Source organism: Lates calcarifer, unplaced genomic scaffold (assembly GCF_001640805.2).
Source record: "Lates calcarifer isolate ASB-BC8 unplaced genomic scaffold, TLL_Latcal_v3 _unitig_1711_quiver_2849, whole genome shotgun sequence".
Lineage (NCBI taxonomy): Eukaryota > Metazoa > Chordata > Actinopteri > Centropomidae > Lates > Lates calcarifer.
This window is the reverse complement of record NW_026115707.1, coordinates 1,929-19,309: the sequence shown is the minus strand read 5'-3', so window position 1 is coordinate 19,309 and position 17,381 is coordinate 1,929. Positions and strand designations below refer to the sequence as shown.

Sequence of the window (17,381 nt, the reverse complement as noted above, 5' to 3'; positions counted from 1 at the left end):
CCTGGTCGCTTCTGGAGGGGACTCTCGGGGACTCTTGTTCTGCTAGTCATAGCGATAGTATGGAGGTCTTGGGGGTCCAGGGAGGCAACGCTCTGTCGGGGCTGGCCCTGGACCTTCCTGCCCTCGGGGTGTCCGGGAAGGCAACGACTTGTCGGGGCTGGTCCTGGTCATTCCTGAGGGGGATTTCCTGGGGTTTAGCTTTATTTTTATTTATATTTTTATTTTTTAATTTTAGTTTTAGTGTTTAGTTTCCCGGTGGGACGGGGGACCCACCTGTACTCACCTTAACCCTATAGGATGGAGAAATGTGAGACCCAACTTCAACCCTGATCGGCCAGGCTAGGGGAAACCTAGCGGTGTTAACAACTGGTCTGTGCTGGTCAGGTCAGGTACGTATGCGACCCCCCTGGGTTCCGCTTCTAGGAACAGCACGCAGGGTGCGGTGGTCCAGGGCATCAGGACCTTAATCGTAGCCCAGTCTTCTATGAGGGTTAGCCTCACCATTGCACAGCCCATGGTGCACCACACACGTCCAATTTGAACAGACCCACAATCCAGTTGGACTCTTTCAAATCTTTACATAAACCCCAAAATTACCATCCCCTGGTCCAGCTTAGGTGACCAGGCCGTGGATGCAACGGGACCTAGGGTTTGTCTATAAATCCTGAAATTGTGATACCTTAAACAGTCCCAGAAGAAACCTCAAAAACTGATGTAAAACTAAATCAAATTAACTTCCAACTTGACCACTGAAACTGAACTAGAGGGAAAATAATATCAACTAAAATCTTTATTTCTTAGCAACAATAGGAAGACTCAAATAATACAAACAGCCCCTTTCCTCCCTTTTAATAATACTAACAATAATAATAATAATTATTATAATAACAACAAAGGAGAAGAACAACAGCATAAAAATAACAACAACAAAATGATAATAAACAACTCTAATCCAAACCTTTAGCTTTAAAGAAAACCAATATAACACTAAAATCATTGAACAAGTCTTAAGGACAAAAGAAAAAAAAGACAAAAAGAAACAAAAAAGTAGATTTTAATATTAAAATCCCAGAAGAAACCTCAAAACTGATGGAAAACTAAAACTACAAATTAACTTCCAACTTGACCACTGAAACTGAACTGTAGAGGGAAAATAATATCAACTAAAATCTCTGTTACTTAACAACAAGAGGAAGACTCAAGCAAAACAAAAAAAGCCCCCTTCCCTCCCTTTCTTTTAATAATACTAACAATAATAATAATAATAACAACAAAGGAGGATAACAACAACAAAATGACAATAAACAACTCTAATCCAAACCTTTAGATTTAAAGAAAACCAATATAACACTAAAATCATTGAACAAGTCTTAAGGACAAAAGAAAAAAAGACAAAAAGAAGCAAAAAAGTAGATTTTAATATTAAAACCTACTAATTAAGGAACACACCCCGGGAAGTGATCAATCCCGGCGGGGCCTCCCTCGGGTGAGAGTGTCTAGTGATAATGGCCGAAACACTCAAGGATCCCGAGGTCCACTACTGATGATGTGTTCCTAAAAGATCAAAAATTCAAAAGAGAACCTAAAACCTTGATCTTTAGTAACAATTAATTCAAACCCAACCCTATCTAATTACTCTTTATTACCAAAAAATAATAATTATTACAAAACTATCTGTTACCTTGAGATAGGTGGTGTGTTTATAAAAATACTGTATATAAATAAACACAAAATATGACAAAACATACCAGGGTCAATCAAGGCTTCAGATGTCCAAGGAAAATCCTCTGAAAGAATTCTATAAAAATAGAAAGACAAAAAAAGAAAAAAATAGTAAGTCAGTTACTATAAAACAAAAAATATGGAACCTAAATCCAAACAATTACAATCATTTTAAGTAACAATAAAAGAATTATATAGGAACTTCCTATATAATCTGATTGAAAATAGCGTAGGCTTCCTAAAAAAACTAAAACCCCCCTTTTTTTCTCTCTCTCTCTCTCTCTCTCTCTCTCTCCCCTTAGGTTTCTTTTCCTTCTCCTTTCTTACCTAACCTTACCTCTACCTTCCTCCACTGTCCAACCCTAACCCTAACCTCTCCCACATCTTGCCCTAACCCTAACCCTCTTCTCTCTCTCTCTCTCTCTCTCTTTCTCCTTTGGTTTCTTTTGCTTATCCCTAACTCCTTTCTCCTTTCTTACCTAACCTTAACTCTCCCTTCCTTCATTGTCCAACCCTAACCCTAACCCTAACCCCTAACCCTAACCCTAACCCTAACCCCTAACCCTAACCCTTGCCCTAACCCTAACCCTCCCTAACCCTAACCCTAACTCTCCTAACCCTAACCTCTCTCATCATATGCCCAAACCCCAACCCCTTTTTTTTCTCTCTCTCTCTTTTCCTTCGGTTTCTTTTGCTTATCCCTAACTCCTTTCTCCTTTCTTACCTAACCTTAACTCTCCCTTCCTTCATTGTCCAACCCTAACCCTTTCCTATACCCTAACCCTAACCTCTCCCACATCTTGCCCTAACCCTAACCCTCTCTAACCCTAAACCTAACCCTAACCCTAACCTCTCCCATCTTATGCCCTAACCCTAACCCTCTCTGACTCTAACCCTAACCCTAACCCTAACCTTCCTCTCCTATCTCCTTATCCTAACCCTAACCCCTCTCACAGCTTGCCCTAACCCTAACCCTAACCCTCTTCTTTTGCCTAACCCTAACCTTCCCTAACCTCTCCCATCTTATGCCCTAACCCTAACCCTCTTTGACTCTAACCCTAACCCTAACCCTAACCCCTAACCCTAACCCTAACCCTCTCTGACTCTAACCCTAACCCTAACCCTAACCTTCCTCTCCTATCTCCTTATCCTAACCCTAACCTCTCTCACAGCTTGCCCTAACCCTAACCCTAACCCTCTTCTTTTGCCTAACCCTAACCTTCCCTAACCTCTCCCATCTTATGCCCTAACCCTAACCCTCTCTGACTCTAACCCTAACCCTAACCCTAACCCCTAACCCTAACCCTAACCTTCCTCTCCTATCTCCTTATCCTAACCCTAACCTCTCTCACAGCTTGCCCTAACCCTAACCCTAACCCTCTTCTTTTGCCTAACCCTAACCTTCCCTAACCTCTCCCATCTTATGCCCTAACCCTAACCCTCTCTGACTCCAACCCTAATTCTCTTCCCTTGCCTAACCTTAACCCTTCTTTCTTTCTTGTTCAACCCTGACCCTAACCTCTCCCATTTCCTTATCCTAACCCTAACCTCCCCCACCTCAGGCCCTAACCCTAACCCTTTCTCTTCCCTAACCCTAACCCTAACCTCTCCCATCTCTGGCCCTAACCCTAACCTTCCCCATCTCTTGCCCTAACCCTAACCCAAAACCCTAACCCTAACTTTAGTCTTTTTATATCCTACCCCTAACCCTAACTGGGACCTCATACCATTTATAAACCCCTTAATATACCCTTATGAGACCTCAACCTAACCTTATTTATCCTACCCCTAACCCTAACTGGGACCTCATTCCATTTGACAAACCCCTTAATTTAACCTAATGAGACCTCAATCTTAACCTTTAAAATACAATCTAAAAACAACCAGAAGGTTAATCATACTTTGTATTAATTCTGATCCAGAACCCTAAACCCTAGAGAGAGGAACAAAATATACTCCAAAACCTAACCCTAACCTACGGGATTAAAAATAGAACTACTGTTGTAGATGGGAAAAGACCTAAACCCTAGAAAGAGGAACAAAATATAAACCTATATAAACCTAACCCTAACCTACGGGACTATATATAAAAAAAGAACTGCTGTTGTGGATGGGGCACATTGTACGGGGAGCCTAGTAGCGATATGCGTCGGCCCGTGCATTTCCTTTGACCCTCTACACCAAACCGTTGAGTCGGCGGACCAAACGGGGAGGATCAAAGAGATATTCTACTAACCCTAACCCGCCTGTGCCATCGGACAGTCCGGGTTCCCTAGAGACACAAGTGCCCCTTATTCTAACATCTACTCTGTTCTAACATCTACCTTTGCTTTCCTCTCCCTTCCTTCCCCTGGGGGGATCTTTGATTCCCTTTTTTTTGGGGGGGCAGGGAGAAACAGGTTAAGCCTAGTCCGGCGGGGCTGTGGTGAAGCGTAAGATCAGCCTTAGCGCTGTGACGATCCCACAGCTTGTACCTGTTCCTACTCCCGTCCTCTTTCTTTTTCTTTTTCTCTCTCTCTCTCTCTCTCTCTCTCTCTCTCTCTCTGTCCCTCTCTCTCCTTAGAGTGCCCCTTATTCTAACATCTACTCTATCCTAACATCTACCTCTGCTCTTCTCTCCCTTCCCTCCCCTGGGGGATCTTGGATTCCCTTTGGGGGGGCAGGGGGAAACAGGTTAAGCCTAATCCGGCTGGGCTGTGGTGAAGCGTAAAATCAGCCTTAGTGCTGTGACGATCCCACAGCTTATACCTGTTCCTACCCCCTTCCTCTTTTTCTCTTTTTTTCTCTCTCTCTCTCTCTCTCGCTCTCTCTCTCTCTCTCTCTCTCTCTCTCTCTCTCTGTCCCTCTCTCTCCCTAGACAACTTAATTCATCTGGATCAGTTTATCAGTACAATCACCCTTACTTACTGTATTTCTCCTCCAAAAAATTCCCCTTTCTTTTGGGAACCCGATCACCTGAAATATAAAAATATAAAAAATATAAAAACACAAAAATTATATTAAAAACCTAGATTTCTTATTACTTAAACATACCTTTGACATTTCACCCCTCTGAGACTCAAGGGAGAATGAATCTAAACAACACTCACAACTTTAGAAGGAACCTACCAACGGTAATTCTAGATTTTGACCAGAAGATGGAGCCCTTGCCCTATTTATCTCTTACCCAGCCAAAGGAGAAGAATAAATACTAGATTAGCTTCTACATGTTTTATATTAATATTAATATTAATTTTATTATTTATTATGTATTAATTATAATAATAAAAATAATAAAAAATAACAACACTAAAACCTTATCACTACAGATTTTCTTTTACATATACCCCCCTGACCACAGTGAATACTGTGTTTTTCAGGGGGATAAAGACCACAAGGGCCAACAAGGGACAGGAAAATGCCCTTTACTATAATAAAAATTAAAAACAACTAAAAACTGCCAGTTAGAAACCTAATATCTATTGCCCACCACATTAACTCGTGGTACCATAACCCCCATCCCAGAAAAAAATACCTTTAAAAACTTGTTTTAAGTTCATCAACTTTTCAAGAAAATGATTTTCTGGATCAAGGAGATGATCGGGAAACACCTAAGTCCAAAAACTAGAAGGTAACAACCTTAATAAACACAGAATAAAGCAATAAAATATCAAGGACTGAAACCTAAAGGATCATGGGATATAGGAAGTAATAATTTGATTGGTTAGATAGAAGAACAAAGCCAAAACTATTTTTAATCAATACACAAGGAAAATTAAACAGAATTAAACCAAATAAGAACCCCCCACAAAACTTAAAACTCAGGAAAATGATATAGTTCATTTAAAACCACTCTAAGGTGGATTGTAACACCAATTAAATGCATTTTAAAGTAAGGTTTTTCTGAACCTAAAAAAATAGTATAAGGTGAAAAGGACCATGGGTAAGACAGTAAAATAAGGTTTGACAGAAAAATTAATCTAATCCAATGTCTAAAAAATCTAAAAACAATCTACCAACATTAATTAACCCTGAAACCAAAACATTGCACAATGATAAAATTCAATACAATAACTGAGCAACCTTAAAACCTGAAACCTGACCCTGGAAAGACCACACCAAGGAGAGATTAGACCCAAAAAGACCCCCTAAAATCCAAAGCCCTCAAAACTGAACTGCGGACGTTTTAAAGAGGTATGTATAAGCAGCCCCGGGGTCTTTGACACTGGATGTTGCCTGTTAAAACCAAAACCAACTGTTCCCGGGGTCGTGCGGTGTATGGGGCACGGGAGTAGTAAACTAGAGAGAGGGGTGATAGCATGGGAGTCAGGGAGGCCCGGGGAGGCAACGCTCGGTCGGGGCTGACCCTGGGCTTTCTTACCTCTGAGGTGACTGGGAAGGCAACGCTCTGTCGGGGCTGGTCCTGGTCGCTTCTGGAGGGGACTCTCGGGGACTCTTGTTCTGCTAGTCATAGCGATAGTATGGAGGTCTTGGGGGTCCAGGGAGGCAACGCTCTGTCGGGCTGGCCCTGGACCTTCCTGCCCTCGGGGTGTCCGGGAAGGCAACGACTTGTCGGGGCTGGTCCTGGTCATTCCTGAGGGGGATTTCCTGGGGTTTAGCTTTATTTTTATTTATATTTTTATTTTTTAATTTTAGTTTTAGTGTTTAGTTTCCCGGTGGGACGGGGGACCCCACCTGTACTCACCTTAACCCTATAGGATGGAGAAATGTGAGACCCAACTTCAACCCTGATCGGCCAGGCTAGGGGAAACCTAGCGGTGTTAACAACTGGTCTGTGCTGGTCAGGTCAGGTACGTATGCGACCCCCCTGGGTTCCGCTTCTAGGAACAGCACGCAGGGTGCGGTGGTCCAGGGCATCAGGACCTTAATCGTAGCCCAGTCTTCTATGAGGGTTAGCCTCACCATTGCACAGCCCATGGTGCACCACACACGTCCAATTTGAACAGACCCACAATCCAGTTGGACTCTTTCAAATCTTTACATAAACCCCAAAATTACCATCCCCTGGTCCAGCTTAGGTGACCAGGCCGTGGATGCAACGGGACCTAGGGTTTGTCTATAAATCCTGAAATTGTGATACCTTAAACAGTCCCAGAAGAAACCTCAAAACTGATGTAAAACTAAATCAAATTAACTTCCAACTTGACCACTGAAACTGAACTAGAGGGAAAATAATATCAACTAAAATCTTTATTTCTTAGCAACAATAGGAAGACTCAAATAATACAAACAGCCCCTTTCCTCCCTTTTAATAATACTAACAATAATAATAATAATTATTATAATAACAACAAAGGAGAAGAACAACAGCATAAAAATAACAACAACAAAATGATAATAAACAACTCTAATCCAAACCTTTAGCTTTAAAGAAAACCAATATAACACTAAAATCATTGAACAAGTCTTAAGGACAAAAGAAAAAAAGACAAAAAGAAACAAAAAAGTAGATTTTAATATTAAAATCCCAGAAGAAACCTCAAAACTGATGGAAAACTAAAACTACAAATTAACTTCCAACTTGACCACTGAAACTGAACTGTAGAGGGAAAATAATATCAACTAAAATCTCTGTTACTTAACAACAAGAGGAAGACTCAAGCAAAACAAAAAAAGCCCCCTTCCCTCCCTTTCTTTTAATAATACTAACAATAATAATAATAATAACAACAAAGGAGGATAACAACAACAAAATGACAATAAACAACTCTAATCCAAACCTTTAGATTTAAAGAAAACCAATATAACACTAAAATCATTGAACAAGTCTTAAGGACAAAAGAAAAAAAGACAAAAAGAAGCAAAAAAGTAGATTTTAATATTAAAACCTACTAATTAAGGAACACACCCCGGGAAGTGATCAATCCCGGCGGGGCCTCCCTCGGGTGAGAGTGTCTAGTGATAATGGCCGAAACACTCAAGGATCCCGAGGTCCACTACTGATGATGTGTTCCTAAAAGATCAAAAATTCAAAAGAGAACCTAAAACCTTGATCTTTAGTAACAATTAATTCAAACCCAACCCTATCTAATTACTCTTTATTACCAAAAAAATAATAATTATTACAAAACTATCTGTTACCTTGAGATAGGTGGTGTGTTTATAAAAATACTGTATATAAATAAACACAAAATATGACAAAACATACCAGGGTCAATCAAGGCTTCAGATGTCCAAGGAAAATCCTCTGAAAGAATTCTATAAAAATAGAAAGACAAAAAAAGAAAAAATAGTAAGTCAGTTACTATAAAACAAAAAATATGGAACCTAAATCCAAACAATTACAATCATTTTAAGTAACAATAAAAGAATTATATAGGAACTTCCTATATAATCTGATTGAAAATAGCGTAGGCTTCCTAAAAAAACTAAAACCCCCCTTTTTTTCTCTCTCTCTCTCTCTCTCTCTCTCTCTCCCCTTAGGTTTCTTTTCCTTCTCCTTTCTTACCTAACCTTACCTCTACCTTCCTCCACTGTCCAACCCTAACCCTAACCTCTCCCACATCTTGCCCTAACCCTAACCCTCTTCTCTCTCTCTCTCTCTCTCTCTTTCTCCTTTGGTTTCTTTTGCTTATCCCTAACTCCTTTCTCCTTTCTTACCTAACCTTAACTCTCCCTTCCTTCATTGTCCAACCCTAACCCTAACCCTAACCCCTAACCCTAACCCTAACCCTAACCCCTAACCCTAACCCTTGCCCTAACCCTAACCCTCCCTAACCCTAACCCTAACTCTCCTAACCCTAACCTCTCTCATCATATGCCCAAACCCCAACCCCTTTTTTTTCTCTCTCTCTCTTTTCCTTCGGTTTCTTTTGCTTATCCCTAACTCCTTTCTCCTTTCTTACCTAACCTTAACTCTCCCTTCCTTCATTGTCCAACCCTAACCCTTTCCTATACCCTAACCCTAACCTCTCCCACATCTTGCCCTAACCCTAACCCTCTCTAACCCTAAACCTAACCCTAACCCTAACCTCTCCCATCTTATGCCCTAACCCTAACCCTCTCTGACTCTAACCCTAACCCTAACCCTAACCTTCCTCTCCTATCTCCTTATCCTAACCCTAACCCCTCTCACAGCTTGCCCTAACCCTAACCCTAACCCTCTTCTTTTGCCTAACCCTAACCTTCCCTAACCTCTCCCATCTTATGCCCTAACCCTAACCCTCTTTGACTCTAACCCTAACCCTAACCCTAACCCCTAACCCTAACCCTAACCCTCTCTGACTCTAACCCTAACCCTAACCCTAACCTTCCTCTCCTATCTCCTTATCCTAACCCTAACCTCTCTCACAGCTTGCCCTAACCCTAACCCTAACCCTCTTCTTTTGCCTAACCCTAACCTTCCCTAACCTCTCCCATCTTATGCCCTAACCCTAACCCTCTCTGACTCTAACCCTAACCCTAACCCTAACCCCTAACCCTAACCCTAACCTTCCTCTCCTATCTCCTTATCCTAACCCTAACCTCTCTCACAGCTTGCCCTAACCCTAACCCTAACCCTCTTCTTTTGCCTAACCCTAACCTTCCCTAACCTCTCCCATCTTATGCCCTAACCCTAACCCTCTCTGACTCCAACCCTAATTCTCTTCCCTTGCCTAACCTTAACCCTTCTTTCTTTCTTGTTCAACCCTGACCCTAACCTCTCCCATTTCCTTATCCTAACCCTAACCTCCCCCACCTCAGGCCCTAACCCTAACCCTTTCTCTTCCCTAACCCTAACCCTAACCTCTCCCATCTCTGGCCCTAACCCTAACCTTCCCCATCTCTTGCCCTAACCCTAACCCAAAACCCTAACCCTAACTTTAGTCTTTTTATATCCTACCCCTAACCCTAACTGGGACCTCATACCATTTATAAACCCCTTAATATACCCTTATGAGACCTCAACCTAACCTTATTTATCCTACCCCTAACCCTAACTGGGACCTCATTCCATTTGACAAACCCCTTAATTTAACCTAATGAGACCTCAATCTTAACCTTTAAAATACAATCTAAAAACAACCAGAAGGTTAATCATACTTTGTATTAATTCTGATCCAGAACCCTAAACCCTAGAGAGAGGAACAAAATATACTCCAAAACCTAACCCTAACCTACGGGATTAAAAATAGAACTACTGTTGTAGATGGGAAAAGACCTAAACCCTAGAAAGAGGAACAAAATATAAACCTATATAAACCTAACCCTAACCTACGGGACTATATATAAAAAAAGAACTGCTGTTGTGGATGGGGCACATTGTACGGGGAGCCTAGTAGCGATATGCGTCGGCCCGTGCATTTCCTTTGACCCTCTACACCAAACCGTTGAGTCGGCGGACCAAACGGGGAGGATCAAAGAGATATTCTACTAACCCTAACCCGCCTGTGCCATCGGACAGTCCGGGTTCCCTAGAGACACAAGTGCCCCTTATTCTAACATCTACTCTGTTCTAACATCTACCTTTGCTTTCCTCTCCCTTCCTTCCCCTGGGGGGATCTTTGATTCCCTTTTTTTTGGGGGGGCAGGGAGAAACAGGTTAAGCCTAGTCCGGCGGGGCTGTGGTGAAGCGTAAGATCAGCCTTAGCGCTGTGACGATCCCACAGCTTGTACCTGTTCCTACTCCCGTCCTCTTTCTTTTTCTTTTTCTCTCTCTCTCTCTCTCTCTCTCTCTCTCTCTCTCTGTCCCTCTCTCTCCTTAGAGTGCCCCTTATTCTAACATCTACTCTATCCTAACATCTACCTCTGCTCTTCTCTCCCTTCCCTCCCCTGGGGGGATCTTGGATTCCCTTTGGGGGGGCAGGGGGAAACAGGTTAAGCCTAATCCGGCTGGGCTGTGGTGAAGCGTAAAATCAGCCTTAGTGCTGTGACGATCCCACAGCTTATACCTGTTCCTACCCCCTTCCTCTTTTTCTCTTTTTTTCTCTCTCTCTCTCTCTCTCGCTCTCTCTCTCTCTCTCTCTCTCTCTCTCTCTCTGTCCCTCTCTCTCCCTAGACAACTTAATTCATCTGGATCAGTTTATCAGTACAATCACCCTTACTTACTGTATTTCTCCTCCAAAAAATTCCCCTTTCTTTTGGGAACCCGATCACCTGAAATATAAAAATATAAAAAATATAAAAACACAAAAATTATATTAAAAACCTAGATTTCTTATTACTTAAACATACCTTTGACATTTCACCCCTCTGAGACTCAAGGGAGAATGAATCTAAACAACACTCACAACTTTAGAAGGAACCTACCAACGGTAATTCTAGATTTTGACCAGAAGATGGAGCCCTTGCCCTATTTATCTCTTACCCAGCCAAAGGAGAAGAATAAATACTAGATTAGCTTCTACATGTTTTATATTAATATTAATATTAATTTTATTATTTATTATGTATTAATTATAATAATAAAAATAATAAAAATAACAACACTAAAACCTTATCACTACAGATTTTCTTTTACATATACCCCCCTGACCACAGTGAATACTGTGTTTTTCAGGGGGATAAAGACCACAAGGGCCAACAAGGGACAGGAAAATGCCCTTTACTATAATAAAAATTAAAAACAACTAAAAACTGCCAGTTAGAAACCTAATATCTATTGCCCACCACATTAACTCGTGTACCATAACCCCCATCCCAGAAAAAATACCTTTAAAAACTTGTTTTAAGTTCATCAACTTTTCAAGAAAATGATTTTCTGGATCAAGGAGATGATCGGGAAACACCTAAGTCCAAAACTAGAAGGTAACAACCTTAATAAACACAGAATAAAGCAATAAAATATCAAGGACTGAAACCTAAAGGATCATGGGATATAGGAAGTAATAATTTGATTGGTTAGATAGAAGAACAAAGCCAAAACTATTTTAATCAATACACAAGGAAAATTAAACAGAATTAAACCAAATAAGAACCCCCCACAAAACTTAAAACTCAGGAAAATGATATAGTTCATTTAAAACCACTCTAAGGTGGATTGTAACACCAATTAAATGCATTTTAAAGTAAGGTTTTTCTGAACCTAAAAAAATAGTATAAGGTGAAAAGGACCATGGGTAAGACAGTAAAATAAGGTTTGACAGAAAAATTAATCTAATCCAATGTCTAAAAAATCTAAAAACAATCTACCACATTAATTAACCCTGAAACCAAAACATTGCACAATGATAAAATTCAATACAATAACTGAGCAACCTTAAAACCTGAAACCTGACCCTGGAAAGACCACACCAAGGAGAGATTAGACCCAAAAAGACCCCCTAAAATCCAAAGCCCTCAAAACTGAACTGCGGACGTTTTAAAGAGGTATGTATAAGCAGCCCCGGGGGTCTTTGACACTGGATGTTGCCTGTTAAAACCAAAACCAACTGTTCCCAGGGGTCGTGCGGTGTATGGGGCACGGGAGTAGTAAACTAGAGAGAGGGGTGATAGCATGGGAGTCAGGGAGGCCCGGGGAGGCAACGCATCGGTCGGGGCTGACCCTGGGCTTTCTTACCTCTGAGGTGACTGGGAAGGCAACGCTCTGTCGGGGCTGGTCCTGGTCGCTTCTGGAGGGGACTCTCGGGGACTCTTGTTCTGCTAGTCATAGCGATAGTATGGAGGTCTTGGGGGTCCAGGGAGGCAACGCTCTGTCGGGGCTGGCCCTGGACCTTCCTGCCCTCGGGGTGTCCGGGAAGGCAACGACTTGTCGGGGCTGGTCCTGGTCATTCCTGAGGGGGATTTCCTGGGGTTTAGCTTTATTTTTATTTATATTTTTATTTTTTAATTTTAGTTTTAGTGTTTAGTTTCCCGGTGGGACGGGGGACCCACCTGTACTCACCTTAACCCTATAGGATGGAGAAATGTGAGACCCAACTTCAACCCTGATCGGCCAGGCTAGGGGAAACCTAGCGGTGTTAACAACTGGTCTGTGCTGGTCAGGTCAGGTACGTATGCGACCCCCCTGGGTTCCGCTTCTAGGAACAGCACGCAGGGTGCGGTGGTCCAGGGCATCAGGACCTTAATCGTAGCCCAGTCTTCTATGAGGGTTAGCCTCACCATTGCACAGCCCATGGTGCACCACACACGTCCAATTTGAACAGACCCACAATCCAGTTGGACTCTTTCAAATCTTTACATAAACCCCAAAATTACCATCCCTGGTCCAGCTTAGGTGACCAGGCCGTGGATGCAACGGGACCTAGGGTTTGTCTATAAATCCTGAAATTGTGATACCTTAAACAGTCCCAGAAGAAACCTCAAAACTGATGTAAAACTAAATCAAATTAACTTCCAACTTGACCACTGAAACTGAACTAGAGGGAAAATAATATCAACTAAAATCTTTATTTCTTAGCAACAATAGGAAGACTCAAATAATACAAACAGCCCCTTTCCTCCCTTTTAATAATACTAACAATAATAATAATAATTATTATAATAACAACAAAGGAGAAGAACAACAGCATAAAAATAACAACAACAAAATGATAATAAACAAACTCTAATCCAAACCTTTAGCTTTAAAGAAAACCAATATAACACTAAAATCATTGAAACAAGTCTTAAGGACAAAAGAAAAAAGACCAAAAAGAAACAAAAAAGTAGATTTTAATATTAAAATCCCAGAAGAAACCTCAAAACTGATGGAAAACTAAAACTACAAATTAACTTCCAACTTGACCACTGAAACTGAACTGTAGAGGGAAAATAATATCAACTAAAATCTCTGTTACTTAACAACAAGAGGAAGACTCAAGCAAAACAAAAAAAGCCCCCTTCCCTCCCTTTCTTTTAATAATACTAACAATAATAATAATAATAACAACAAAGGAGGATAACAACAACAAAATGACAATAAACAACTCTAATCCAAACCTTTAGATTTAAAGAAAACCAATATAACACTAAAATCATTGAACAAGTCTTAAGGACAAAAGAAAAAAAGACAAAAGAAGCAAAAAAGTAGATTTTAATATTAAAACCTACTAATTAAGGAACACACCCCGGGAAGTGATCAATCCCGGCGGGGCCTCCCTCGGGTGAGAGTGTCTAGTGATAATGGCCGAAACACTCAAGGATCCCGAGGTCCACTACTGATGATGTGTTCCTAAAAGATCAAAAATTCAAAAGAGAACCTAAAACCTTGATCTTTAGTAACAATTAATTCAAACCCAACCCTATCTAATTACTCTTTATTACCAAAAAAATAATAATTATTACAAAACTATCTGTTACCTTGAGATAGGTGGTGTGTTTATAAAAATACTGTATATAAATAAACACAAAATATGACAAAACATACCAGGGTCAATCAAGGCTTCAGATGTCCAAGGAAAATCCTCTGAAAGAATTCTATAAAAATAGAAAGACAAAAAAAGAAAAAAATAGTAAGTCAGTTACTATAAAACAAAAAATATGGAACCTAAATCCAAACAATTACAATCATTTTAAGTAACAATAAAAGAATTATATAGGAACTTCCTATATAATCTGATTGAAAATAGCGTAGGCTTCCTAAAAAACTAAAACCCCCCTTTTTTTCTCTCTCTCTCTCTCTCTCTCTCTCTCTCCCCTTAGGTTTCTTTTCCTTCTCCTTTCTTACCTAACCTTACCTCTACCTTCCTCCACTGTCCAACCCTAACCCTAACCTCTCCCACATCTTGCCCTAACCCTAACCCTCTTCTCTCTCTCTCTCTCTCTCTCTTTCTCCTTTGGTTTCTTTTGCTTATCCCTAACTCCTTTCTCCTTTCTTACCTAACCTTAACTCTCCTTCCTTCATTGTCCAACCCTAACCCTAACCCTAACCCCTAACCCTAACCCTAACCCTAACCCTAACCCTAACCCTTGCCCTAACCCTAACCCTCCCTAACCCTAACCCTAACTCTCCTAACCCTAACCTCTCTCATCATATGCCCAAACCCCAACCCCTTTTTTTTCTCTCTCTCTCTTTTCCTTCGGTTTCTTTTGCTTATCCCTAACTCCTTTCTCCTTTCTTACCTAACCTTAACTCTCCTTCCTTCATTGTCCAACCCTAACCCTTTCCTATACCCTAACCCTAACCTCTCCCACATCTTGCCCTAACCTAACCCTCCTCTAACCCTAAACCTAACCCTAACCCTAACCTCTCCATCTTATGCCCTAACCCTAACCCTCTCTGACTCTAACCCTAACCCTAACCCTAACCTTCCTCTCCTATCTCCTTATCCTAACCCTAACCCCTCTCACAGCTTGCCCTAACCCTAACCCTACCCTCTTCTTTTGCCTAACCCTAACCTTCCCTAACCTCTCCCATCTTATGCCCTAACCCTAACCCTCTTTGACTCTAACCTAACCCTAACCCTAACCCCTAACCCTAACCCTAACCCTCTCTGACTCTAACCCTAACCCTAACCCTAACCTTCCTCTCCTATCTCCTTATCCTAACCCTAACCTCTCTCACAGCTTGCCCTAACCCTAACCCTAACCCTCTTCTTTTGCCTAACCCTAACCTTCCCTAACCTCTCCATCTTATGCCCTAACGCCTAACCCCTCTCTGACTCTAACCCTAACCCTAACCCTAACCCTAACCCTAACCCTAACCTTCCTCTCCTATCTCCTTATCCTAACCCTAACCTCTCTCACAGCTTGCCCAACCCATCTTATGCCTAACCCTAACCCTCTCTGACTCCAACCCTAATTCTCTTCCCTTGCCTAACCTTAACCCTTCTTTCTTTCTTGTTCAACCCTGACCCTAACCTCTCCCATTTCCTTATCCTAACCCTAACCTCCCCCACCTCAGGCCCTAACCCTAACCCTTTCTCTTCCCTAACCCTAACCCTAACCTCTCCCATCTCTGGCCCTAACCCTAACCTTCCCCATCTCTTGCCCTAACCCTAAACCCAAAACCCTAACCCTAACTTTAGTCTTTTTATATCCTACCCCTAACCCTAACTGGGACCTCATACCATTTATAAACCCCTTAATATACCGCTTATGAGACCTCAACCTAACCTTATTTATCCTACCCCTAACCCTAACTGGGACCTCATTCCATTTGACAAACCCCTTAATTTAACCTAATGAGACCTCAATCTTAACCTTTAAAATACAATCTAAAAACAACCAGAAGGTTAATCATACTTGTATTAATTCTGATCCAGAACCCTAAACCGCTAGAGAGAGGAACAAAATATACTCCAAAACCTAACCCTAACCTACGGGATTAAAAATAGAACTACTGTTTGTAGATGGGAAAAGACCTAAAACCCTAGAAAGAGGAACAAAATATAAACCTATATAAACCTAACCCTAACCTACCGGGACTATATATAAAAAAGAACTTGCTGTTGTGGGATGGGGCACATTGTACGGGGAGCCTAGTAGCGATATGCGTCGGCCCGTGGCATTTCCTTTGACCCTCTACACCCAAACCGTTGAGTCGGCGGACCAAACGGCGGAGGATCAAAGAGATATTCTACTAACCCTAACCCGCCTGTGCCATCGGACAGTCCGGGTTCCCTAGAGACACAAGTGCCCCTTATTCTAACATCTACTCTGTTCTAACATCTACCTTTGCTTTCCTCTCCCTTCCTTCCCCTGGGGGATCTTTGATTCCCTTTTTTTTGGGGGGCAGGGAGAAACAGGTTAAGCCTAGTCCGGCGGGGCTGTGGTGAAGCGTAAATCAGCCTTAGCGCTGTGACGATCCCACAGCTTGTACCTGTTCCTACTCCCGTCCTCTTTCTTTTTCTTTTTCTCTCTCTCTCTCTCTCTCTCTCTCTCTCTCTCTCTGTCCCTCTCTCTCCTTAGAGTGCCCCTTATTCTAACATCTACTCTATCCTAACATCTACCTCTGCTCTTCTCTCCCTTCCCTCCCCTGGGGGGATCTTGGATTCCCTTTGGGGGGGCAGGGGGAAACAGGTTAAGCCTAATCCGGCTGGGCTGTGGTGAAGCGTAAAATCAGCCTTAGTGCTGTGACGATCCCACAGCTTATACCTGTTCCTACCCCCTTCTTTTTCTCTTTTTTCTCTCTCTCTCTCTCTCTCTCGCTCTCTCTCTCTCTCTCTCTCTCTCTCTCTCTCTGTCCCTCTCTCTCCCTAGACAACTTAATTCATCTGGATCAGTTTATCAGTACAATCACCCTTACTTACTGTATTTCTCCTCCAAAAATTCCCCTTTCTTTTGGGAACCCGATCACCTGAAATATAAAAATATAAAAAATATAAAAACACAAAAATTATATTAAAAACCTAGATTTCTTATTACTTAAACATACCTTTGACATTTCACCCCTCTGAGACTCAAGGGAGAATGAATCTAAACAACACTCACAACTTTAGAAGGAACCTACCAACGGTAATTCTAGATTTTGACCAGAAGATGGAGCCCTTGCCCTATTTTATCTCTTACCCAGCCAAAGGAGAAGAATAAATACTAGATTAGCTTCTACATGTTTTATATTAATATTAATATTAATTTTATTATTTATTATGTATTAATTATAATAATAAAAATAATAAAAAATAACAACACTAAAACCTTATCACTTTTTCTTTTACATATACCCTGACCACAGTGAATGTGTTTTTCAGGGGGATAAAGACCACAAGGGCCAACAGGAAAATGCCCTTTACTATAATAAAAATTAAAAACAACTAAAAACTGCCAGTTAGAAACCTAATATCTATTGCCCACCACATTAACTCGTGGTACCATAACCC

General features: G+C 41.4%; 1 long non-coding RNA gene across 1 annotated transcript; it reads right to left on the bottom strand.

The window, feature by feature from the left end:
- Nucleotides 1-1,009: 1,009 nt before the first annotated feature.
- On the bottom strand, nt 1,010-4,870 carry LOC127139589 (uncharacterized). The gene is made up of 3 exons (XR_007809829.1): nt 4,630-4,870; nt 1,749-1,798; nt 1,010-1,554 (listed from the first exon to the last, which is right to left on the bottom strand). It is a non-coding gene; the product is annotated as an uncharacterized LOC127139589 (long non-coding RNA).
- Between the last annotated feature and the right edge of the window lie 12,511 nt (nt 4,871-17,381).